The sequence below is a fragment of the Canis lupus genome, chromosome 25 (genome assembly GCF_003254725.2).
Source record: "Canis lupus dingo isolate Sandy chromosome 25, ASM325472v2, whole genome shotgun sequence".
NCBI classification, from domain to species: domain Eukaryota; kingdom Metazoa; phylum Chordata; class Mammalia; order Carnivora; family Canidae; genus Canis; species Canis lupus.
In genome coordinates this window covers 40,094,363-40,122,292 of record NC_064267.1, presented here as the reverse complement: position 1 = coordinate 40,122,292, position 27,930 = coordinate 40,094,363, and the positions used below count along the sequence as shown (strand labels likewise).

Below are 27,930 nucleotides of genomic sequence, written 5' to 3'. Positions count from 1 at the left end.
ATCGTCCCATGTGGTCTGAAGGATCTGCCAAAACAAGTAATGGCCAACTAGAGCAATGTCTCATTTGGGGTTAGATGGTGCTCTGGACAAAATGAGCCTGGTTATCTGTTTCCAATAGACAGGAGTCGTTCATTTCAATTGGAGAACTATATCCAACTGGAATGCTTGCCTCTCATCAATGGTTTTAAATCTCTTGTTCCATTTAGAATCCTTTCTATTCTACAGTTGTTTCTCACTGGTGCCTGTAGTAACATCAGGTATTTCTCAGTTTTGAGAATGAACTATTTGTTTCTTTAAACACAGGACCCCACACCTTGGATTTCACAGCCTATTGAAATCAAGGTCAACTGGAAACTAATACTCTGCTTCCATTCTTCTTTTTGTGCCTTCAGATTTCAACTGAAACCACTGAGAGGACAGCCCCAACTACAATGTGAGTCTGGGATGTGACTATTTGCTTTTCAACCTAAAATATGTTGGGTTTTCTTCCTTCCTTCCTTTCTCTTTCTTTTCATTCCTTTTTCTTACTTCATTCTTTCTTTTATCTTATTTTTGATTGTGTTTTCTGATCCTACTCAACTATGTTGCTCCTATTATACTACTGTCAACATTTTACCAACAAGGAAATTTTTTTTTATTCCTTCTCAGTGGAAATGTTTCATGTCTTAAAACTATTCATGACCTTGTAAATGGGAAGATTTTTTTTTTCCACAGAAAATATTCCCTTGGTCTTTACACAGATACTAAGTCAAATTTATTCAACTTTTATTCTCTCGGTTCCTTCTTCTATTTTCTTAAGATTTATTTATTTTAGAGATAGAGAGAGTGTATGAGCAGGGGGAGGGGCAGAGGGAGAGGATGAATCTCAAGCAGACTCTCTGGTGAGCATGGAGCTCAATGCAGGACATAATCCCAAAAGAAAGAACCAAGAGAGGGGTACCTGGGTGACTCACTTGGGCTATTTAGCTCTAGAATACAGATTTATCAAGATAACATCTCAAATCAACTTTAAAAAATGCATTTGTTCAAGCAACACCATTTTGAAAAACAAGTAAGACGTTTCATGATTTTTACATTACAATTAAATGTGAAAAATACAATTCCTAACCTAAGTTTAAGTAAATGTAAGGGGAAAATTCTTTACATTTCCTGCAAGGTTGAAAATTTCCATAATAGAATTTTAGAAAAAAAATGCAAAAAAAAAAAAAAACAAACAACAACAACAAAAAACCAAACAAAACCCAAGTGAAAAATAAGCTGACATGCTACTTTTGCAGTAGGAAACTGAAGCCATAGCCATGATTGTGAATGGACATCATGCAGCTGATGATAGAAACAAGTTTACAAGTGCAACACACAGAGAAATAAGATGTTCTTTTAGTTTTCTTAGAGAACCCTGCTTTTGGGGTGTGCACAGGTTTCTAGAACTAACAATCTAGACCATATGACATTTTAGCTCTCTTTATGTTGCTGAAAGAGATCAGAATATGCCATTTCCAAATAACCCACTTTGGTAGAAGGGTTATTTTGAGGTGAAGGCAACTGAGAACAAAAGAGATAGAGGGTATAGGATGTGCTCTCTGCCCTCCCTTGATCTGCCTCAAAGCAACCTCTGTATTTCCCTTATAAAGGTCTTCTCCCCAACTCCATACCATGAAGAGGAGAACCCTCAACCACCAGCAACAGAGACATTATTGAGGTGAGTCTGCATAAATAACCCTTAATGAGTAACTCTTGCCTACCATTAGCTTCCCGCACATATTTACCACGCCTAGAAGCCTAACCCCTTTTCCCCGTCAGTAACTTTTCTATAATTTATTGCCTTTTTAAAAAATAGATTATTTATTATTTATTTATTTATTATTTATTTATTTATTCATGAGAACACACCGAGAGAGGCAGAGACATAGGCAGAGGGAAAAGCAGGCTCCCTCTGGGGAGCCTGATGTGGGACTCGGTCCCAGGACCCTGAGATCACACCTTGGGCTGAAGGCAGATGCTCATCTGCTGAGCCACCCAGGCATCCCAATTTATTGCCTTTTGTTAAAATAGTATGTAAGCCCCAAGTCTAAACATTTCCTTAGATTTTTCACTTCTGTGGGGTCCCTGTGCATGTAAAAATATTACCATCACATAATAGTTGTATGCTATTTTTCTGTTAATTTATCTTTTGTCAGTTTAAATCACAAGCCTCTGGCATGAAACCTTAGGGGATAGGGCAAAAGACTTTCCTCATCTCCCCCACCAAAGGGCCCGCTATCAGTGGTTTTTGAGTGTGGGGAGTTTTGTAAGTCCTAGCACCTGTGTATATTAGAAACATCCACCATCGTCTTTCTTATTTTCTGAAAATGGGTAACTATTAAATCTACATGCATTCTTTAAGCACCTATGGTGTGCCATGGCTGTGCTTGGAACCATGAAAAAAATCCCATTGGGGACCAGCCTCCAACGAGCCACAGATGTAGAATGGAAGAGATGAGAATCAAGGAGAGAACAATCACCGGTTGCAACCCTATGTGGAACTGGTGCTGAGACAATGGAGGAAGGGAAGGTGCCTGGGACTGCTGGCACCCAGGGAAGACTTTGTAAATGCTTGAATCCCATATCCTAATGGAAAGTAGCTTTACATTAAAGACAAGAAAAAAAAAAAAAACAGCTCCTGCTTAAAATTACACATGCATATATACACTAGGTAAAGATAGAAAATTGTGTCTGCTCTTTCTCTTCCCATGACTATCCAAATCACAAAAAGAAATGTCTTAAGATGGTAGGGTGGGAGGACTGAGCCCACAGTCGGGCTCTGCCAGCATTTATTCATGTGCTTCTGGAAAAGGCTTCACTCCTCTTGATCTTCAGCCTCCTTACACTGGTCTAAGCCACCTCAACTAGCACCTTCTACTTTCAGCATTCTATGACAAGGTCAAACTCTGCTATGCCTATAAAATAGGGTGCCTTGAAGGCTGTGCATAAAGATGCGATGTAATTAATTAATTAATATATAATATGTAAGATAAGCCCTCACTTCGGGGTGCCTGGGTGGCTCAGTTGGTTAAGCAGCTGTCTTCAGCTCAGGTCATGATCCCAGAGTCCTGGGATCCAGCCTTGCATCAGGTTCCCTGCTCAGCAGGAAGTCTGCTTCTCCCTCTTCTTCTGCTCCTCCCTGCCCCACTCACCTATGCTCTCTCTCTCAAATAAATAAATAAAATCTTTTTTATTTTTTATTTTTATTTTTTTATTGGAGTTCAATTTGCCAACATATAGCATAACACCCAGTGTTCATCCCATCAAATGCCCCCTCAGTGCCCATCACCCAGTCACCCCCAACCCCCACCCAAATAAATAAAATCTTAAAAAAAACACAAAAAAATGGAAGTACTTGTTTCAATTTATCTATTCTAAAAATCATTGAGGGCATGACCCATCTTTCATACTAGATTTTTTTTTTTTTTTTACATTTTTATGTGCATACGAAATACCCAGGGAACAAGGCAAAAGTACAAGGCCTTCTGAACTTCTGCTCCCTACAGCTAGTCCTCATTCTGATTCAGTGAATCTGGGCTGGGCCCAGGAATTTGCATATTTAAGTTCCCCCAGGTGATTCTGATGCCAGGGATTGTTTTCCTGGGTTGTGGGCAACAATTCAGGAACACTGAAGCGGAGGATTAAGCCTGACCCTGAGCCATTTCTCCAGCTGAGTACTTTCAGAGACTTTAGGGAAGTTTCAAATCAATCTCTTTGGAATGCTTCAGATTAGACATAAATCCTTTAGATCTGTTTTGATCCAGTCATAGTTGTAGGCTGAACCAAAATGAAATACAACAGGGCATTGATTATCTGGTTATATTTAAATCTCTAAAATACTTGATTTTTTTTCCTCAACTGATGGTGTGCCAGGGGTAGAAATTTCCACAGGCAAAAATTTCCAACTTCTATCAGTGATCGAAACAACAGAATGGAGGTGGTGGTGGGCGAGATAGACAAGGAAATTAGTAACTAACCTAATTATAAAAATATTGAGTTTGCAATTACCAAGGTAAGTCCTCCAGAGGAACATGGAATTTTTCTTGTGATAAACATCTCAAGATGTTTATTTTGAGATGCCCCATTGCCATGCTGACTGGTCTTCACTCACTGGTAATGTGCTTCTCTGTGCTGAGCCTGAATTCTTATTCCTTAACTCATTTTTCTCCACTTTGTTCTTAGCTAAGAGTAAAAACAACTGGTACTCTCCAGTGTGAAACAAACCAACGAATAGAGAAAAAACTTTTATATACAAGGAAAATATTAAAATAGCCCCTCAGTTTAGTTATCTTATTTTTTAATAAGATTTTTATTTATTTATTCATGAGAGCACAGAGAGGGAGGCAGAGACACAAGCAGAGGGAGAAGCAGGTTCCCTGTGAGGAGCCCAATGCAGGACTCCATCCCAGGACCCCAGGATCACACCCTGAGCCAAAGGCAGACACTCACCCACTGAGCCACCCAGGTGCCCTTAGTCATTTTATTTTCAAGCGTGGTGAGCACTATTTTGGATCTTCTGTGAACATGCCTAAATTTTCAGAGAGCAAAGTCATTTGTCCAAAGTCATAGCCCCCTGGTGGGCCAGCCTGCATGCAATGAAGGGATGATAGGACGAGTGGGGTACTAAGTCCCAGGCCCTTGTTTTGATTCCTTGGATGTAGTAGGATCACTCCAATTCCTATGATTTTCAGTCAATTTTCCTTCCAGCCACCCTTCATACTGTCTCTAGAATGTAAATCTATGATGATTCCCTGCTTAAACCCCTACATTGTCTTCAATATAAAATTGAAATGCTTCTAACATGGAAAAAAAAGAGGGGGGGGACTCTCATAAATATGAAATTTCTCTCCTCTTCCTTCTCCACACATCTCTTTCTCCCTCTCCCTCTTCGTCCCAGTAAGAACCTGACCTTAGTTAGGATTCCAGAGCTCTTCTCTCCTAACTTTTAATGTTTACCTCACTATAGCAGTTTTGGAAGTACTTTGGAAAATTTCCTAATCTATCATTGTGATGGGAATTTTTTTTCTTTTTTCTTTTTTCTTTTCTTTTCTTTTCTTTTTTTTTTTTTTCTTTGTGATGGGAATTTCTTGAGCCCACTCCTCTTCTATCCCCAGCACTAGCACATGGCCTGGAGTTTTTGTTAAGTGAATACATTTTTGAAAGAAGGAAAAGAAACAGAAAGAGAGAGAGAGAGAGAGAGAGAGAAAGAAAGAAAGAAAGAGAGAAAGAAAGAAGGAAGGAAGGAAGAAGAGAAGGAAGGAAGGAAGGAAGGAAGGAAGGAAGGAAGGAAGGAAGGAAGGAAGAAAAAAGGAAAGAAAGAAGGAAAGAAAAAATTATTTGTCTCAAAAAAATGATGCCTATGTTTCATGTGCTTCATTTAAATAACAAATAATGTGAAAAAAACAAATAATGTGTAACAATATTCAATTCTCCTTAGCTCATTTGAAACAGTACTTAGCTGACATAACAGTTCATGTTCTTCATAAATGATACATTATATATATATTTCTGTTTTTATAGACTATTTTCCATTTATTTCTTTAAAAAATCTTTAATTGTAGTTGGCATGTAATATATTACTTTCAGGTGTACAGCACAGTGATTCAACAATTACATCCATTATGAAATGCTCACTGTGATAAGTCTAGTTACCATCCTCGCCTTACAAAGGTATTACAATATTACGGACTGTATTTCTGATACTGTACTTTTCTTTCCTATGATTTATTTTATAACTGGAAATTTTTACCTTTTTATCCCTTTCACCTGTTTCACCCATCCTGCCACCTGCCCTCCTCATTGGCAATAACCAATTCTCCGTATTTATGTCTGTTTCTGTTTGTTTTGTTTTTAAATTCCACACATAAGTGAAATCATATGGTATTTGCCTTTCTCTGTTTGACTTATTTCACTTAGCATGATCCCCTGTAGGTCCAATGATACACTATAGTTAAATTTTTAGACAAGCATTGTGATAATTTAAAAAAAAAAACAATGTTTGAGGTTAAACACCTACTTCTAATCAGACTGATGGCCATTCACAAATCCAAGTTTGCTTGATTAAACCTTGATTCAGGAAACAAACATCTCAGTTCCAGACTTTGGTTTCAATGCCATCAGGGGTTATAAAATAAAGATAGCTGCCCCCGCTATCACTTACAGAAGATGACCCACATAGATAGCTAAGAACTGAATCAAATCTATTCTGACCAAGAGAAAAATGCAAAAATCTTTAGAAAGACAAGCCAACAAGCTGGGTCTCAGTAACACACAGGTAAGAGGGAAACAGATGCTATTCTTTCTCCTTTCTTTTTCTTTCTTTCTTTTCTTTCTTTCTTTTTCTTTCTTTCTTTCTTTCTTTCTTTCTTTCTTTCTTTCTTTCTTTCTTTCTTTCTTTCTTTCTTTTCTTTATATTTTTCTTTCTTTCTTTTGAAAAAGGAGCTATTTCCAAGATATTTGGCATTTTGACAGTTCTTCACCTGGGCATAAAAAGTACTTTCATACATACAAAGTACATGGAGAAGACAATATAATGGAATGGTCACACCCAGGGTTCTAGAGCCAGAATGCCAGGCTAACAGGCCAGCTTTACCATTCACCACTCTCATGACTTCACTTGTCTCTGTCGTTTCCTCATTAGTAAAATAGAATAATTGTAACCTCCCTCATGGGAGTATAGGGACATTCTATGAACACATATGGAATGCTTACCGCCATGCCTGGCATACAGTAGGCAGGCATAATACGTGTTAGCTATATGATCCACTTATATCTACTCTTCCAGGTTGTGTGTGTGTGTGTGTGTGTGTGTGTGTGTGTGTATGAGAGAGAGAGAGAGAGAGAGAGAGAGAGAGAGAAATGAAGAAGTGACTGGAAGTTTTTCAAATGCTTTCTAGTACCTATAGGGAAAAGTTGTTTTTCGTTTTTGACCTATAAGCATGGGCAATTTATTTTTCTCTAAAGGCTTTATTTATTTATTTATTTGAGAGAGAGAGCATGAGCAGGGAAGAGAGACAAGCACACTCCCTGCTGAGCAGGGAGCCGGATGCGGGACTCGATCCCAGGACCTCTGATCATGACCTGAGCTGAAGGCAGACACTTTGATAGGACTTGTTCTTGGCGTTTTATTATTTTTTTAATACACTGTACTGTTTTTATTTTATTACTTCATTTTATTTTGCCAATGTTTTATTCAGGACATTTTCATCAGGGCACTTACAGGATTAATACTCCTGTTATTTTTTTCTGCGATATCTTGCTCAAGTTTTGAATTGATTCATGGTGATTTGTAAAACAACAAAAATGGAAACAAGGAGTTAGGACACTGGTTTTGCTTTCTGTCCTGGAACCATTTAATAGCAAAGCTTAACTATTTCTTGAAATGGAGAAAAATTACACTTGTGACAACTTTGAGGTAAGAGTTTCCTTAGAGGATAATTATTAGAGAACCTTATTATTTCTTCCAAGATTATTGGCTTATTCTATTAACTCTCTTAATCATTCTTTTAATAATTCTAATAACTCTCTTATAAAATTCTCTTAATTTTGATAATATATATTCAAATTGAAAAATCACTCCAGGTCATCTATGTTTCAAATCAGCACAGAACATTCAAACTATTTTTACTTTCACTTGTGTGTGTTGTTATTTCCACATTCTTATTTTGTATATCAATAATGTTTCTGTTTTTTTTATTAGATGAGCTCACATTTTTCTACTTCAACATTTGCCAAAGACCTATCTACTGTATTTATGAATTTACAGTTTTTTCTATTTTCATTGACACTTTTATGTTTTTAGCTGTTTTTTCCTTCTGACTTAATTCTGCATCTTTGCATTTTCAAAGAAACTTTTTGAGTTGATGGCTTACTACATTTGTCTTCTTTATTTTGTTAAGAATGTGATTTACAGCTCTGGTCTGTAACTCCGGGACCTCCTTCCAGCCTGCTCCCTGTCCTGGGAGGCTGACTATGAGGTCTACAGCCCAGGTTCCACCAGAAGGGGTTCCTGAGATGTCAGGTGTTGGGACAGAGATGGAGGGAGGGGGAGGTGGATGAGGTCAGGGTCTTCATTGTCCTGGCTCCCTTACTGCCGAGTTGCCTTGAGCTCCTGGGTCAGTATCTGTATTTCCTGCACCCCTCCATTTAGTGGCCAGCTCAGTACCACTGTATTCCTGAGTTCCAGGAAAGGAAGCAGAGGTGGAAATAGTTTGGCTGCATACTATCTCTAATAGTTTTCCTGGACCTCACTTTTGTAAACAGTCTATCCATAAATAAACTCTGCTCAAATTATCTGGTTTTGAATGTGCCGCACGTATCTTGTTGGGATACCGACTGACACAAATAGCTATTCATTGTCCTCAGAGGACATTTGGATACATCCTATAGGATTTTTTTCCTCATCTTATTATCAAAATTTATTTAACTGTCGTGCCATTATGATCTTGACTTCCTTCTTAAGCTAAGAGTCATTTAGAAGAAAGATTCAAAATATACAAGTAGGCTTTTTGTTGATGTTTGTTTATAATTCTATTGCATGGTGAGTAGGTTTTTTTTTTTTTTTTGAGTAGGTTTTGATTATTTGTAGAGTTTGTGGGATTCCATCAGCTTTTCTTTGTCATAAATTATGGTCTATTTTTATAATTTTTTTATGAGAACTGGAAAAGATGTATTTTTGTATTCAGGAGATAGTTTGCATATCAGGTTAATAATTAATTGCATTATTCAGGCCCTGTAAACCAGTGTAATTTAAAACATGGGTCAAAGCAGTTTCTTAACCTGCTCATAATTAAATAAATACAGAACTTGACAGTAATGATTTAGAAAGTTTGGAGTAATTTGACAGAGCTAAATATGCCGGTTGAATCTAAAACAAAATGTTTGGGCTTATATTTAATATCTTTCTTATTCTACTTTCTTATAATTCATTTTCATCATATTTTATAATAGCAGTGGTCCAAGATAAGATGGAAAGTAAACCACAAAACAAAACTGTTCTTATAGTTTTAGCTGTATAAATAGCTAAAAAGGTTATAGGAAGGTTAAGCAACATTGCTCTAAACTCTTCCTTATTGTGGTCAACTTGATTTATCAGAGATCCTTTACTCACTCTTCACTCTCACCCACAGAGAGGACACATCTGCCTTCTCTTCTTCCAGGCCACTTCAATCCCTGACCCTTCCATACACACACACACAGCTAAGTCCCAGAAAAAGGGACACTTTCAGAGATTGAGGGTTTGGGTCACAGAAGAGGACCGTCACTCAGTCTCTCTCCAGTGACAACTACTGCTAGTTTTGAAAGCTTCACAATTCTGATATCCACCCCAAGACAAGAGGGGTACATTCATATCTGCTACATCATTTCATCCCCACAATAAGCTGAGATATATGTAGCAAGAAGGGATGAAAAAAATTCAAATTTGGTGTTGGTGCTTATCCTTACTCCCTTGTTAGGTCCCGGAGAAAATGAAATGAGCAAGTCAAAGGTGACTAAATCATCAACCTTTCAGAACAGCACACACACACATGAAGATAGTCAACAAAATGATAGAGGGCAAGATTACAATCAGACACAAACTTAGCCTTCTTTATAATCCCATAACTAGGTTTTGACAAGCTCTTCAGGAGGACTTAGGTTGTCAGGACCTGAAATAATGGGAGTCAACACATTTTGCATCTGAATCGTATAATCTAAGTTAGTATTTATACTCTTATGTCTTGCTTTTCATCCTATCACCAAAGAAATTAAAATCAGTACTTGAATTTAGAGCAAACTAATTCTTTCTTCTAAATGGTGTGTTTCAGAATGAAGAAATGATACATAGAGAAACTTAAGCAAATAAAAATTTCCTTCAATGATTTTTTTTAACTCTCCATGACTCTCATTACCTATTTTTTTTAAAAAAGATTTTATTTATTTATTCACAAGAGACACACACAGAGAGAGGCAGAGATATAGGCAGAGAGAAGCAGGCCCCATGCATGGAGCCTGATGTGGGACTTGATTCTGGGACCCTAGGATCACGCCCTGGGCCAAAGGCAGACGCTCAACCACTGAGCCACCCAGGCATCCTTCATTACCCAGTTTCTGATAAGGGCACTGCCCTAGAAGAAATGATCAAACTTATTCCAATGTCTTTGTGCCTTGTAGGAGCATTAGCATTATTCTAGGTTCTTACTATTCCTAGTGTTTCAGAAATGAATTATGAAAAAATCTTTATTTTTAGCCTTTCCAATTACCAAAATAAGAAAGTGGTTTCCGTTGAAAGTTATGTGAGATTTCACAGTCAATTTCTGTTAGGATTACACAGAAATTTCTTGAAGTTGAAGCCAAGGGTGTAAAATTTTAGCCACATCTGTCTCCAAGATGAGTTATTAGGCCGACTTTGAAATCTGATAACTGTGTTTTGCTGAGTCACTGCAATCTATTGCAGCCCCGTTGGCACACTTTGCTTTTGAATCCTTGATATGGGCCTGGCCACCAGGGTGCTCCATAAATGCTTCTTGGATAGAACCATTCAACACTTATTATAGTGCTGATGCAGAGTGATTTTGTGGACTGTTTTTCAAAACACTTTCATAAAACTGATTGTATCTCCTGCTTTCTCACTTTTTTTTCCATAACAAAATAAAAAAAATGGGTCTTTTGTATATATCATGAATCTTAAACATTCACATCCCTTGACATAGCATTTCCACTTCTAGGAACTTCTACAGAAGCAGAATCGTAAATCAGAAGCAGAATGCCATATACAAATATGATTATAGCAGCATCATTTACAGTAATAAAAAATGTGAAATGTCCTGAGTGTCCACTAAGAAAGAAGCAGCCAAGGAAGGCTGAACGTTAAAACATGTTCTCAAGACCACATACTATTATTTAAAGAGTCTATTTTTATAAGAAAAAAAGACCACAGAATCATATACACAATATCTTTACATATATTTTTAAAATATCCTACATATAATGAAAATGCTAGTGGAAAATAGTAAAAACATTAATGATATTGTCTTAAAGCAGAGAAACTATGATTGACTTTTTCCTTTCAAATTTTCAGAATTTAGCACATTTTCTTTCATTAAGCACACATTACTTTTTTAATTGAAAATCATCACACTTTTTATTTTTAATTAACCAGGGAGGATGGGAGAGAAGAATTTTTTAGTAGAGAGAACAGTCCATGCTGGACGGAGGGCCAGAAAGAGGGCCAATGTGCCTGGATGTGGAGAGATAGAGGAAGAGGAAGGAGAACTGGAGTTAAGGAGGTGGATAGGGCAGCAGCAAGGGAGAAGCATTGAGTATGCTTTTAGCTTTACAGAGACTTGCATGCATCTTGTAGTAAAAGATGAAAATTTATTCCAAAATATCCTGGTTTGGTGAATATTTCAACTCATTTACAACAGTGAACATCAGTTAAGATGCAAAGAAAAATTTACTGAATGTAATGGATACTTGGATTCTTTCTGCTCTTCTTGTCATTCCTTCCTGGTTGGCTTTTCTTCACCTTCCAGGTCTCAGTATGGATATCACTTTCTTGGGGAGGCCTTCTCTGTGTTTCTCTATGTGCCTCTCTGGCAAGTGTTCTCTACCACCACCTTGTCTATTGTATGACACTGCAACTCCCAGCTCTTACTAGACTGGAAGCTCTGAGAAGCCAGGCCTACCTTCCTCACTCTCAGGCCCCCACCTGTCACACAGCCCCTGGCCCACAATAAAAGTTCTCTAAATACTTGTTGAATAAATTAATTAGAAAAATATTCATATAGTAAACCCAATGCATCATACCATATGTATACATATCGATGCAAAAAACTATATTGCGCATACACATATATGTATCTAATCCTGAAAGTTGTTATTATTTTTTTGGTATTGTAGCACACTAAGTGAAAAAGGTTCCGGTTTGAAAGAAGTTATAAACATTTCATTTGGGTTTTCATTTCATGAATTGCAGAACCTGTGCCAATTTTCTAAGCAAACTGGTGTAACTCTGTTACGTGAGATGGTGTGGGGGAGAGGGCTTTAAAAATAGCCGACCGGATATCCCTCTTGGTGGCTTGGGTTATGTAAAAGTATTTTGTGTTAAGCCAATGTCTCACAATGGATCGCTGAGCTTTGAAAAGGCTATTTGGGATCCTTTTTTTCTGAGTTAAATATCTGCTTATGAACAGAATTGGGACTGAAAATCTCCTAGAGAAAGGATACTATGTCCAAAGAGTTATCACTTTTTAACTCCAGGTACTAAAAAAATTCCCATGTTAGTCCTGACAGTGATTTAAGAAAAATAAATAAAGTCCCTTAACCACTCAGTGAGAAAGGAGCCAGGATTCCTATAAAGAAAAGTTGCTAGATTTGGGCTTAAAATACTTCTCTATTAGAGCAGAACAATCAGATAACCTCTGGCTTTGTTAAATATTTACTTTAGTTTTTAAAAAGAAGTAATTTGGGGACACTGTTCTCATTAAGACCCCATGAAAGTAAAATGATAGGGATTGTTGTTTGAGAGTTTACTATGGACTGAATCCTTGGGCACAGCTGAGTCTATTGTCCTGTGCTATGCCCTGACCCCAAAGCTAGGCAAAGATGGTATGATTAGCTGGACCATTAAGATTCTCTCTGGAGTGGGGAATTGGGTGCTTGGTAGTGGGAGGGGAACCCAGACCAACAGAGAGAAGACAGAGGGGAGCCACCCTGGTAGAAGGTGTGAATGACAGAAACCATGAGAGAGGACACACACAAGGTAGAGGAGGAGGTGGTTGGTTATCTGGAGCAGCAATAACAGAAACAGAAATGGGTATGGAGTTGCTATAATTCCTGCTGTTGAAGGGACAATGGGATAACTTGTCACTAAACTTGCATATTCCTACAGTAACTTCCACTTTCTATGAGACCTGCCTCAAGATTTAGATTCCTATTTCTCTTATTGATAGGTGTGTATACCTACAAAAAAACTTGTTTCTTGAGACATCAGGAGAATCTCTGTTCCCTGGGGCACGTGGGTGGCTCTGTGGTTGAACATCTGCCTTTGGTTCAGGTCATGATCCCGGGGTCCTGGGATGGAGTCCCGCATCGGGCTCCCTGCAGGGAGCTGGTATACACAGCAGTTCCCTGCTGCCATATTTTCTCCTTGGCATGGCCATACCATTCAAAGCCCATTACTGATGGAACTGGAGGGTATTATGCTGAGTGAAGTAAGTCAATCGGAGAAGGACAAACATTATATGGTCTCATTCATTTGGGGAATATAAATAATAGTGAAAGGGAATATAAGGGAAGGGAGAAGAAATGTGTGGGAAATATCAGAAAGGGAGACAGAACATAAAGACTCCTAACTCTGGGAAATGAACTAGGGGTTGTGGAAGGGGAGGAGGGCGGGGGGTGGGGGTGAATGGGTGACAGGCACTGAGGGGGGCACTTGACGGGATGAGCACTGGGTGTTATTCTGTATGTTGGTAAATTGAACACCAATAACAAATAAATTTATTATAAAAAAAAACAAAGCCCATTTCTGCAAAAGCGCTGCCAGATTCACCAGTCTCATCCCAGTTACGTGGTGTGATTGCCATCATTCCCCCAAATTCTCTCCCATCCTTCCTCCAATTTTCTCAGTTTACATAAAAACCCATTTGGCAACTTGGAAACTCAATATCTGAATGGTTGCTGGGATCCCTGGTTCATGAAGAAGATGGAGAATTACTCTGTTATCCTGACTACGGCATTCTGAACTTTTAAAGACATTAAGGCATCTTGATTACAAGATAGAAGAAATGCATTGCCAGGTACCTACAGTTTGGCCATGCATACTGCAAATATCTGGGTAATATCTAATAAGTGAGAAGATCTTCAATGAGAGGAGTTGTTACAAGGAGATTCTAACTTAGTTGCTCCAGGTGGAATTTTCTGTCCTATTAACCAGCACCTAAAAGTATGATATCGTCAAGAACTGAATTTTCACATTTTGGCTCTAGATTGCTGGTATTGATATATTATTTAATTTTCCTGCCAAGTGTGTTAAAGATACAGTCCATACTAAATATAGGTCTGATTTGTAAATGCTTATTTCTTGATGCATTCAAAATTCCTTTGAAGATAGGAGTTAATTTAACAATACAGTTGGATTTTTGAATATATGATTTCCTGGAGCCTTTCCTAAAATGCATCTGTTTTATTTAGGAATGACACTGATGACCAAACACTAGCTTTTGTTTCCAATTAAATTAATTGTATTTTTCTTGGCCCTTCACACAATAGAGTAATTGTTATACAACGTGTAACATAGATGCGTATCTATTTCACATTGTCTAAAACACAACCAAATAATTAACATAAATTTGTGGCAAAGTGAATCTGTAAGGTAAATGTTAATACAATTCTCAAAGCTGACTTGTGAAAAAGAATTAGGAAGAGAACCTTTCATATTCTTCACTCGTGTCCTCAAACAAGGACATTTCAAATTATAGAATATCTCTCAAAAATGGATGGTCTCCATTCCTCCCATGGGATACCAATCATATCAAAATCTACTAATAGGGGAGCCTGCTTGCTCCCTTAATAAAACTCAATTCAAGATCATCCTACGTCGATAGAGAGGAAGAAGAAGTGGCTTGACTCTGTAGTTTGTTTTGGAGTCAAAGTCAAATTCTCCTTGGGAGGTCTCTCACTGTGAGCTGCCACTGTGCTAGCAAGGAGAATAGAAGCATTGATACCAACCTAAACAACCAGCCTTGAGGGAGAGGGGTTGATACCATATTCTGCCCTTAATATCTAGTAGGGCTGGAGAGACCATGGTGTCATCACAGTCATCACCGTTGGACAATCATCATCAACCAACTTCACCATCGAAAGAGCCAATATTGTTTGACTTATTACTATGTCATATGCCTGATTGCAGTCAATTCTAACAACAGCAGGATTATGGAGATACAGAAGAGGCTTGAACATATGGCAAAAATCATACCAAATATTTCCTTCTCTCTCCTCCCCAAATCTTTACCACAGGAGTAACAAACAGGCAACTAGCCACAGTGATTTACAATGTACAGTCCATTCCTATTTTACTGGAGCCCTCCCTGCCCATTGTGGAGCAGACCCTCTGCAGGAGAGGCTGACTTGTTTAACTCTGGGAACTCTTTCAGGGGCTCAGAGGTCTGGGCTCCAGGCCCCCAGAGAGGCAGGCACCCCCTCTCTCCCATCAGTCTGAGGCAGTGTTTCTACAAGAGAGCTTGAAGGATCTCTTATACCAGAATCATCTGTGGTGTGATGAGTAGATTCCCAGGCCACACCATGAGGATTGTGTCAGGAACTCTGCATTTAAAAATAAGCTCTACAAAGGACTGTTACACAGTCTAAAGCTTGAGAACTGGTCTAAGGCTTTTCCTTCCAACTTGCACTTCTCTTTTTACTTCTTCCCTGTCCATTGATGGAATATTCACCCTTTCTGTGAGGACCCATGGAGCAGGGCCTCACCCTCTGGTCTCAAAAGGGTTAAATATGTATAAAAGATGGAAACATAATATGATGATGGGGACGGGGGCAACCTGGTGCACTGTGTGACACAGGAAATGAAATTTATCTCTTTAATATTTGAAGATGAACATGAAATCTTTTTTTTTTTTGAACACGAAACCTTAAACTTACGTTTATATTGCTCTTCCAGTAGTAATGACTGATTTGCCATATATACAAGAGCAAACACAACTTTGTAGGACTGTTTTTTCTCTCGACAGCTAGAAGTCAACCAGTCCACATGGAGATTTTATGTGATCTTTGTTTACTAACAGCACCATGTACTACCTGAGGGAAATCACTGAAAGCCTTGTGGCAAATCACCTCAAGCTACCCATTCTTCATTTCATCAATAATCAACTAAACCTTGCACTTGGCCAGCAGCTCTTTATTTTTTACAATTTGGTTGACTGGATCCACTTCTAAAAAACAAAGTCAACCTAATGTCAAAAGTTCAGTGAGGCAGCTTTGCAAAGTAAGGGTCAGGAATGTGTACACCAGTTTATAGAGAATTTTTCCAAAATGTGAACAGTGAAAAAAAAAAACAGGATTTTTTAAAAAACATATACTTAAAATGCTTTATGTGGTTTGTTTGGTTCTGTGACGGACTTTAAATGTGTTCAAGTTAAATCATTTAGAGCTAAAAAAAACCCCACAAATATTGCTGGTGAAGAAAAGGCAGGCCTCACCAAGTGAAAAGACATATTTTATGACAACAGACTTAGAAATGAATGTTGAAATGAAAAGATAGAGTGCAGCAAACATTTCGACTAGATCCTTACTGGTACAAAAGGCAAGGACTGTAAATTCTCTGGAGGCTCAGAATAGCAATCAGAGGGCTGCAACCAAGCTTGCAAACGAGGTGACCTCGATGAAGGTGTAAGTCAAGTAGTTAATCCAAGTCCTATCTTTTGGGAAGAGATATTTTTCCATAGTTGCCATTTCTTTCTTTTTTTTTTTTTTTAAGATTTTGTTTATTCATGACATAGAGAGAGAGGCAGAGACTTAGGCAGAGGGAGAAGCAGGCTCCATGCAGGGAGCCCGATGTGGGACTCGATCCCAGGACCCCAGGATCATGAGTTGAGCCAAAGGCAGATGCTCAACCACTGAGCCACCCAGGTACCCCCACAGTTACCATTTCTGTTATAGATTGATGGATATTGATTTTACCTGGGCTGGCACTCATATGAGAGACTTTCACGGCAGAAAGTGCCTCATAATTTGGTGAGAGGCAATGATTAACCAGCACGTCAGTTCTCACATTCCCCTGGTCCATCTTGGGTAACTGCCAGCTGGGTTTCCTAGCAGGAGTTCACCCATGTGCACCTGCCGGCCCGAATCTGCTGCTCCTGAGGGTAACTCTCTCCTCACATGTTAACATAAGAGGCTTCTTGGCTAGAGGAGAAGGGTGCTGACCCACCAATTCTGCTGGCCAGACTGTTGTCTGGATTCCTGAATCCTTGCCAGGGTTCTTTGGTGGCAAGCAACAGAAATTATTTAGGCTAACTCAATGATAAAAGAGGAATTTGTTGGAATGACATGAGGCCGTACACAGAAGTTGAAGACAAGTTAAATAAACAGGCCTCAGAAAAGACCAGCCTCAGGGCCGTTGTGAGGATCAAGGTATAAAAACTAACGGAAAGTTTTTCAGGGCCCTGCTGTCAGGATGAATAAGCTCCTTGCATTTTCAGCTGAAGATCCAAATTCCTGGGGGAGGGCATGTACTGGCTCAGCTTCGGTCATGTGCCCACGCCCTGGGCAATGAAGAGATGCTAGTTCCCTCAAGTAAAATCAACACACTGCCACCAGAGGGGGACAGGAGAGAGGTCAGGGAGAAAGAGCAGATGTCCACTGCACTGTTTTCTGGTGTGACCTGGTCTCCATCTACCCGCCTATCGACCTTGGACAGACTGTCTCCTCTGTGTTTAGGTCCTCCTGGCCAAGTCTGATAACCACCAAGTTGGAGTCAATCTTCTACCTGGCCCCATCAAAAGTCTGAAGTCAATGGATTCCAACGAGCCTTCTGAGTTGGGTTTCTCCTCTTCCCACATACTACTCTGCTCAGTCTCTGCTTGGAACATTTCAGAGGTTCCTGGGCCATTAGTTTCTCAGAAATCTCCCAGATTCACCCTGTTCTTATGCTGGTCACTGTTATTCTGAGCCCTTCAGCCCCAAATGCTTATTTTAAGCAGAACAATTCAAGCTGTTTATATATGTACATGCAAATCTTTTAAAAATGGCAAAGCAAGCAAGCAAACAAACAGAACCACTCTACTTCCTTTGGAAACACATAACCCTTGAGAATCTATTTACACAGAAATGACTTCACATAGGTTCAAAAGTCGAATCTTTCAAAAATCCAGTGTCAAGAAAAAAAAAATCCAGTGTCAGTGAATACAGTGCCATTAGGAACCATTCTAATTTAATTTGTGTTTATTCCTGTTGGTAAACTGAAATAAAAAGTTACGACAAATCTTTGTGATATCATCAGCATCCCGTGTTTAAAAATGAATAGCCCAACTGATCTCCCAGTTGAATAACAAGAGCCTGGAAAGTAAACTGAAAGACTTTTGGCTGCTGGGTTCTAGTAGATAAAAACCTGGATGATGGTTTGGTCAAATATTGCCAAATATCAACCATCAGCAACACTTAACTAAGCTCCTAACATGCCAGGCACAGTGCTAGACATTTATAGATATTATCGTATTTCATCATTATCATCTAGATGAACCTACAGGTTCCTATTATTATCCCCTTCTTACAAATAAGGAAAACAAAGCTCAACAAGTTAGCTAGGGCCACTCAGAGAGTTCTTAGGTGGAGGGAGTTATATAAGGGTGGACTTTCTAACTTCCTGCTCAAATAAGTTTGTCTCTGTAAAAAAGTTTTGCTCATGGAGAAGGGTTCTGATAGTAAAAATGGTGAGAGATGATGGATTCAGGAGTTCAGGGGGAAACTATTATTGGAATTAAGAAGCCTTTAGTTTTATTCTAATGTACAACTTTCTTCAATTGTACATCTCCAGAAGACCTCACATGCAGACCCCTGGAGACCACCTGTTGGTTGTGGCTCATTGTGGTGGTTCCGATGGACACCGTCACCTTCAATGTGCCTACAGAATTAGGAACTGCCACTCCAGTGTTAGAAACACAAAGCACTGCTCTTCTTCACAGTGAATAAACAGGAAAATTCTAGGCCAAGAAAAGCTTATAATAACAACAACAAAGAGCCCACTCTATTTAGACCAAGTCAGTGATTTATCCAAATGAAAAAGCACAGCAGTTTCACATGTGAAAACAAGTCTGGCTTTTGTGAGGCTTTTCTGACTGCTACTTTCTGAAGGTGAACTTCACTGAAATAGATTCCCAAGTAAATCATTTACAGTGTGTTAGTGGGTAGATGTTAAGAGTAATTGCTATCAGTCTTCTGTTTTTATGTCAGAAAATACTGAACACATTGCATCTGTGCTAACCTGATTAAGTGAAAAAAGTTCATGAGTGATATGTGTGATGAGGTTCCAGAGGGGTCCAGGTAGTATTTTGTTTCAATAGGTGTAGGTCAAAATTTCCAACATTTTCTTCCATTACCCCCTTTATGGATATTAAGGTCTTTTCTTTATTTCAATTCAGTTTTTTTCCTGCAACTATTTTTGCCTCTGATATTATAATGCAGCTATTACACAATCTACTGAGACTGTATGATAATGCTTATTAAGTTACTGCTCAACTTGACATAAGGAAATCAACTGGATTTTGATGCATGATTTAACCAGATTGGCCTTCAAAAAACCTAGAAAAAAGTCTAAGAGGTTCTAGGCCCAAATGTCACCTGCTGGGAGGTCATAAAAATGGGTGAGAGAAGCAAGAAGAGATGGGATAGATGGAGTGCGGTTGCGAGAGAAGAAAAATTGCTCTTAGGCACATTGATTGTAATGGCCCATGGTCTCCAAATGTCTGCAATGATCTAAAACCAATGGGATGGCCTACAGTGATAACTACTGGGGGTCTTTGAGCCTACGGCCTTCCAAATGTAGAGTTAAGAGTGAGGGATGAAGGGGCACTGAGAAATGGTGAACTGATTGAGGCCGGACTCTTTAAATCTATCTAATGCTATGCTGACTCTAGGTCTATAACAAAGAAAATGACTGGTAACCCCATATTTTATTTGTGGGCATTAGCCATGCATCTCATCATCAGCTCTGTGTTCTAAGAAAACCCTGGCTTTGTTCAAGATATTCTTTTGATTGATTTTTGAGCAGAGATGAGGTCATTAGAAGTCAGTGGCAGAACGGGTAGATTATTATAAAACTAATGTTGGGAAAATTGACTAGTTTGGTAAATTTTAAAAATTTAGATCCTTGGCTCACATCACACACCAAATCATATTTTGGATTAAGTAAAAAAAGATGATAGAATATATATCAAAATATTATCTCCAGTTATATTTACATGATAGAATTTGACCTGATTTGGTTTTCTTGTTTTGCTTACCACTATTAAACCTGTGTCTATCATTGGACCAGTAAAATTTGTGGTATAAAAAAAGAAAAAAATACTATAGCAGTCGATCTAATTAATACTTTTACTATATAAGTCTATTACAGAAGTTGCATGGGCAAGAATTCATCATAGCTTTGTTTATAATATCAAAAATTTAGGTTAAATAAACCTAAACATTGTATATAAACATGATGGAATAGTATGCAATCATTTTTATTTTTTTAAAGATTTTATTTATTGATTGACGAAACACAGAGAGAGAGAGGGGCAGAGACACAGGCAGAGGGAGAAGCAGGCTCCATGCAGGGAGCCCGACGTGGGACTCGACCCTGGATCTCCAGGATCAGGCCCTGGGCCGAAGTGGCGCTAAACCACTGAGCCACCCGGGCTGCCCATGTAATCATTTTTAAATGATGTATAATGAGGTGAAAAAATAATATAATGTCAAGAAAGCAGGATACAAAATACCTTACACCATATGATCTCATTTTTATACAAATATAACAAAAGATTGACACTGGCTACTGCTGGGTTCTTTGACTAGGAGTGCTTTTAAAAATGTACTTATCTATATATCTTGAATCTTCACAAACAGGCATATATTACTTTTATTGTTAGGAAAAAAAGATCGGCATAGAAAGAAACATTTTTGCTTAGTCTGATAACTAGTTCTAACGGCTTCATTATCAAACTTCCCAAGGAGCCATCCTTTAAAAGATATTCCGAGACTTTCCTCAGCATTGTGCACTGTACTTGAGGTGTTCAATAAACGAGCACCAAGTGAATTTACACTTTCAACCCTGTGGCTGCCGATTACACATTAATGGAATCTGAGGGAGGCTGTGAGCCAAAGCAGGTTGCAATGGTGTCTCTCTTAAACCCATGCCAAAAAGTCTATATTTGAAAGATAAGAAAGGACCAGAGTTTTACTACTAAATGTTCCCCAGAATTATCTCTGTAATTAACAGGTATTTTAGGTGAGGTATTTGGAAAGTCACCATAAAAGTGATGAAATCACTGGATGAGTTTTAGTTTTAGTATTTACATGGGGTGGTGTAAGGTAAACACGATCTTCATTTTGTAATGGGGACCGTGCTCAGGGAGGATGCCATTTCTGCTGATGTTTCCAAATAATGTTATTAGAAAATACCAGCAGCAAAGAATGCACTGAATAATATTTTTGAAAATAAGAAACTCCTTAATACATTCCAGGAAGTTGATACTGAGTCACAAAATAACAGGAGAATTAAATGAGTATAAGAAACATTTGGACTATTGCTTTTCTGATATTGAAACTCATTCCTGTCTCAATACTACTTGGCATTTGTAGAATGCAAAATGTGTTCAATTATAGGACTTCTGGGGAGATAGGAGGGAAAGGTTTCTCTACCACATTATATGATTGAGGCAATGGAAAGTCTTGGAATTCAAGTGACTTGCCCCACATTGTCTCGATTGTGATTTTCTTCTGACACAGGATGAGGGGGGCTTACTGTTGCCCTGCGAGATCTCTCTTGGATGGCAGGACGCCTCAGATGTGTTTGTCTCCCTTACTGCTCCCTTGGGGTCTGGGGATGCTACTCTTTTGGGTCACGTGGGCTCTGAATGCTCAATCTCTGAAAGGCCTGAGTAGGTCACAACTAATAGAATCCCTGAAGGTTTCATGGGCCCAGCCACAGGAACATGCAGTACTTGATCAATCCACCATGTGGTCTTCTCCAGAGGATGTGGACATGAGAGAGTGTTGGCACTTGTAGTCTGGCTTCCAATCCATAGGATCCTCATCTCATGAGATTTCAGATACAGTACTGTTCTTCGTTTGGTTTTGGTTTTTTGTTTTCTGCTCTTTGGAAGGGATTGCAGGATTGCTTTGGCCTAACATGGCAAAATAAGGAGAACCTCGTCCATGTGTGTAAACTCTGGGGCACTGCTTACCGAATGCTGATAAGAGCTCCAGCGGGGGTGGAGGCTGGAAGCAGGGAGAAGACCGCCAGTAACTCTACATGCTGCTTTCTGCAATCATTCCAGCATTTCCAAGTACTTTCCTTTGAAGATAAGCTGTTTTCAAGCCATTGAAATCTCACTGCTTTCTGGCTCCATTGTTGTCACACAATTTATTGCTATTACACAATAAAGCCCACATGTTCGTTGTTCTGTACATCTAGCCAATCTTTATACTTCCTTCTCAATTCCACTCAAATTTTGCTTTTCTGCATTTTTCCTGTGATAGCATATCTAATTTTATTGTTATTGTCTGTGTACTTATCAAAGGTCCACATTTGGGGGCATTCTCCATAAAGGTGGGAGGGACCATGTTGGGTTTTATCTACCTTTGTTCTCAGCATCTAGCTGAATTAATGAGTGAATCACTCAACATTTCACCTGAAAAATAACATTTCATTTTTATTCTTGTGCCACAGGATTCAAGAATCTCCTAATCCTTTACTGCCTTTTTAGTTTTAGTGTTTAGAATAAAATGTTGGTCCAATTCCATGAACATTCATTGAGGACCACTAATCCCAAGTGTCCTGCCAAGAGCTGGAACCAAAAAGAGGAATAAGATGGAACACCTGTGTTCCAGGAGATCAGCAGGGGAAGCAACAGGGAAATGAGTTCAACTCTTTTGAGATGGCAGAGAGAAATACTACTTCAGTAAATAAAAGTATTGCATTGATGTTTTGACTGTAAAAGGATAATAGTTTTAGAAATCATTCTTTCTGAATAGCCAAAGCATTTTAAAAATAATCTTATCTCCAATAGTTATTTAAATAATAACAGTGATATCTGATACTCCTTTTTTTATCATCTGGGACATTTTGGTAAGAAAGAGTCCTACTCAAAAGCCCAAATAACCAGAACTCCCAATTCTAAATCTACTTCCTCCACTAATTTGATGAGTTTTCTTGGTTCAGACACATAACTGTTAATCAAGAATGATGCTACCTTGCTGTCTTATTCAGAAGTGCACAAAACCAGACATTTGATAAGAAAGTATCTGCATACATAATGATTTAAAATATGACTTTAGGAAATGTTCATCTTCAAGGAGTTCCATCGTAGCTTTATGTCTAAACAAGTGGAAATACCCCCCAAATTCAACCGAAGCATATTACCTAAATAAGTTATTGTACCAACCTGCAATGAAATGCTCTGTATATATTTAGAGATACTTGTAATAATTAATAACTCAGAACATTTTCACCAGTCCTATCACTAGGCAAAAAGAGTAGAATAAAAAAAAAAATCTGGTAGAGAACAGATTAAAATGTTAACAATAATCACCTATGGGTAATTTGACTATGGGTAATTTCTAGTTTTATGTTTCTTTTGGTACTTTTGAAATTTTTCCAAATTTTGTCCAATACATGAAGCTTTTTTTAAGCCAGTATGTGAACGCTTCAGCATTCCCATTACACATAAATAAATAAACAGAATAAAATTATCCTATCATCTAGTTAAACAAAGAAAGTGAATGTTAACCTTGTTGTTTTGGGTCTCTCCAGACCTACTTTGACAAGGACAAATATTGCAGATTTCTGAACTTTCCATTCATAGAACTTTTTCCTTGAGAAATTCATGTAACAACAAATATCCTGGTGGGAAAAAAAATCCAGTGACCTGACTGTTTTGTCTACATAATGACAAACTCCCAAGGTATTTAGAAACCTTGAACTCCTTTTTAAACACTGGGATCACTTCTCTAAGAAACGAATTTGGAAATACAATTTAGTTAACAAACATCAATTTTAAAGATTGAAATTGGAAAATTCCTAACTTACCCCAAAACTACTGTCAGAAAAAGAAAAGATTTTACACACTTATGTTTTAAATAGCTTCAAGAATTACATTGTTTTAAAAACAATGATCTCATGCCAATAATACCGAAATACAAGAATATCAAATACTCATTAAATGTATATTTACACATACATGTGCACATCCACACATATACCACCTACAACGATACATGGAAATATTTTTTGATAGCCTGGTAGTGTATGTACAGGGCATCAGACTGGATTTTTAACTTTCCTCTCATCACATAAGTGATTATCAAATTAATTGCACAGAACCTATTAACAAGGACAGATTGAGCAACTGCTATGTTGATCTAGACTGGTTCTCTTCCATTCCTCTCTTTCTGACTGCCAAGGCAACAGAATCCAAGAAAAAGTACCAACAAGACTTCCTTCCTGCATTGTCACCTCTCCTTTACATAGGCTGGGTTTCCAAGGAGAACAGTCAACCTTCTCCATGTGCCAGTAATACAAATCTTTGGAATAGAGATAACATTACAGTTCTTTAGGAATGCTCCAGTGCCATCCCACTGCACCTTGGGGCCCTTCAGAGTCTTTACCAAGGCTGGCATGCTTCTCAGACAACAATGTACCAGGGAAGGAATTTCTTGTGGTGCTGATCAGTATGCAGATTTCAGTTGGGGTGGTTGGGAAGGGGCCCGACATGGGGAAGGCCCCTCCTACCAGGAGGGGAAGCTGGTACTGTGAGTCCTAATGAGTAAGGAGCTCTTCACCTCCTTTCATTCTTCCCTGGCTTGGAGCCCTCTCTGGCCTGGGACCTGTATCAGCTGGGACAAGCGCTCCTTGGCCCAGTCTTACCTTCTTGCCCTGGGCCTCACAAACGCATTTGGCAAATTCAAACCTGTCCCAGTGAGGTTGAGGAGAGGATGACAGAGACACATCAACAAGAATGAAAGAACATTTTCATCACATCACTTGACATGTGGGCCCATTACCAAGTTACAGTGTGAACTCATTACTCATCCATTATTAATGCAACAACTGTCTTGTGAATAGCATAAATACACTACATTGTCTCCTTTTTGTTAAAATGTTAATTTGTTAACTGCAAACATTAAAATTATAGGATGATCATCCACATACAGTCCTGTGGACTTATTTCACCTTACCCAGGGAGCAATTTACCATCCCTAATTAACACCACCACCATGAGCCTGTTCCCTTTGGGGCACCCTGCCTCCCTGCTTCCCATCCCTTGCCCCACCTCTAGCAAAATAGTCTATGTATTCCATCATGGTGAGTAAATAAACTTAGCATTTTCTTTTTCTTTTTCTAAAACTTCTGTTGGTCTTGGTTTTATTCTTTAACAACCCAGAAGCCATAAGATTAAAAGCACCTTACCTCTCTTCACTCTTGAGAGGCCTTGGCCTGGACCACATTCCTTAGTCTCCATGTAAGGCTATAACTTATGAGCTGTTTCTCAGAAAAGTTTTCCCCAACGACCTCTAGCTAAGGTAAATATTATCCTTCCCCATCACCACATCCTTTTCTCTCCTAGCAGGTACCACAATCTATGCTTATACATTTGTTTACTGAGATGCTGTTTCTCTCCCCTATTCCCCTAGACCCCCAACTCCACCTAACTCCACCATGCAGACTGTTTGTCAATGAATCTCCAGTACCTAGGCCACATGTCTATGTCTCTGTCCTATGATCTGCTTCCTGATTTTAATGAAAATAATAAAATAATTGTAGCTAGACTATAAGAGCTGTGAATTGTGTTGAGTACTTTATCTGCGTAGATATGCTACCATCATTTTTAGGTAAGAAAAACAGAGATTGTTTCAGAAGTAACTTGCTTAAAGGAACACTAAACCTCTTCTCTGGCTCAGTTGTAGTGATAACTTAGTTTATATTTTAAAATGAAAGGCATGTTGGTTTCCAATATAGTTCTCCTTACCTTTTGCCAAAAGTTCACTTTTTAAAATTTTTTTCCAACATTTCATGTACACAACTTATTCATATATTGATAATGAGGCAATAGAACTAAAAATGTACAAAGTAATTTGTGCAGCTTTAAGCATTGTAGCCAAGGTCAACTATCTTAACTTTCTCGAGAAAAAGTTGCACAGATCTTTAGGCAAAATCCATGCTGAATTATTTTCTTTAATTCAAGTTTGTCATTTTGATAACATGTTTTATTTCCTATGGCAAATCAGCAAACAAAATGTGTTTCATTCAGAGATATGACCTTATGGACTGTATCTCCCTCTCATATCTGGATTGCACGTATGTGGGTGGGTCTGTGCTATCGAAGATGGTGGCCATATATGGCTATAGACATTTGAAATGTAGACACTTTGAATAAAGATGTTCTAGAAAGGCAAAATAGACACCAGATTTTGAAAACTTAAAATGAAAAAGAGATTGTAAAATATCTACTAGTGTTTTTAATAGTGATTACATGTTGAAATGATAAAATTATGGATACATTGGGATAAGTGAAATATATTCAAGTTGATTTCACCTGTTTCTTTTTATTTTTTTAATGTGGCTAAGAAACTTAAAATTACATATGTGGCTCATCATTATGGCTCACATATTTCTATTGCATGATGTGGACACCAATGTTTATTTATCTGAACTTATGAAAGCGTGTAAAATAGAAAATAATAGAGCCAGTATAATTTCATTCCAGGGTTGGCCAGAAAATATCTGAAGCCAGAGGCCTTAGCTGGCAGTTGTAAGGAATCCCAAGAGGGCTGTAAAGACTGGCATGGGTGCATCCAGAAGACAAGAGCCAGTGATGATACCTTGTAAGATAAACACTGAACTCGGAGTGAGAAGCTTTCTTATCTGATTTCCAGAGATGAAGACATCTCACAGGTATTAGGTGACTGGTCAAGGACATGGTGGTAGGGCTGATGGGGAAAATGTCTATTCTGTCAATAAGGTGATATAATCTCAGGTTCCTTATTTTCTGAAACTGAAAACAGAGGTGAAATAACCTACACTGAAAGTCTGTTATGACTAAAAAGCCTAGGTGGGGGCCTAGACTTATAAACCTTGTAGAACAAAATTGCTCTGAGCACCACATGTTTTTACTGATCTTGGAAAATCTTTTACTCCGTGGTGGATGGACGCTTGTTGGCTGAAGGCCACAGCATGAGTATGGTCAGATGCACACGGGTGAAGGACCACAGGGCATTTGCAAACCAGACAGCCTTGCTGTTGGAATCGTACACTAACAGGTCTGAGGGTTTTCATCAATTGCAATATTTAACAAAATTATCCTTACTCAGAGTTAACACTAGACAGTTATTACTGTGCTTTCTATAACAGGGCGAAAATTATAGGGGAAATGCAAAGGTAGATTTCTTTTAATTCGGTTTTGCCAAGGATCATGCTTGAAAGCAAACTAGCTAATATAAGCTCAGAGGAATGCTCAAGGAGGAAGACCCACCTCAGAGAGGGAGAGGCCTCTGAGACGGAGCTAGCCAGCTCTGCTCTTGTTGGCCTTGACCCCCACCTCATTGAATGCAAGTCAGAATGTTTGGAGGAAATGGACAGAGGGAGGGCCTGGCAGAGGGTGGCTCTGAGAACATGAAAGGAAACATGTTTGGTGCCCCCATCCTCCCAAATCATTACTACATTAGTCTATTCTAATGGAAAAAAATTCTCCTGGGAGCCACAAGACTACTTTGTTCTTTTTTCTCCTCCCAGGGCAGAACAGCTCCAATCTGTGAGCAATGAGGTGAAATGAAGGGGGTGGGGCAGGCTGAGTGATGACAGAGGAGGCTTTTATCTTCCCCAAACTTCTCATTCACATGGTCTCCCCATGGATGATAATAGACAGAAGACACAGGACAGATCCAGACCTTGAAATCATAGAAAAAGAATCAAAGTGATTGAGTATAAAATGAGAATGTGTAAAATGATTAAAGGCATAAAATAGGAGGGAATCTACAAAAAAAAAAAAAGACCCCCCCCAAAAAAAAAACAGAAAGACTTAGACTCTGAAAAGGACTTTTAGAGTAATCATTGAAATTAAAATTTAATCAATAAAAGTAATGATATTTAACATTTTTTGAATGAGTACTATGTGACCGGCATGGCAAAGTATGTGTTATATGTATTAAAACACT

At 38.5% G+C, this 27,930-nt stretch overlaps 1 protein-coding gene and 1 long non-coding RNA gene across 3 annotated transcripts in view; one reads left to right on the top strand and one right to left on the bottom strand.

The window, feature by feature from the left end:
- COL4A3 (collagen type IV alpha 3 chain) overlaps nt 1–27,930 on the bottom strand; it is a 130,473-nt gene that overhangs the window by 96,729 nt on the left and 5,814 nt on the right.
- LOC112669825 (uncharacterized) lies at nt 40–27,723 on the top strand. Of its 2 annotated transcripts, none has more exons than XR_003142589.3 (4): nt 40–257; nt 393–433; nt 1,632–1,699; nt 26,484–27,723. It is a non-coding gene; the product is annotated as an uncharacterized LOC112669825 (long non-coding RNA). The 2 variants fall into 2 exon arrangements; XR_004817910.2 differs by lacking the exon at nt 26,484–27,723 and adding an exon at nt 17,458–18,001.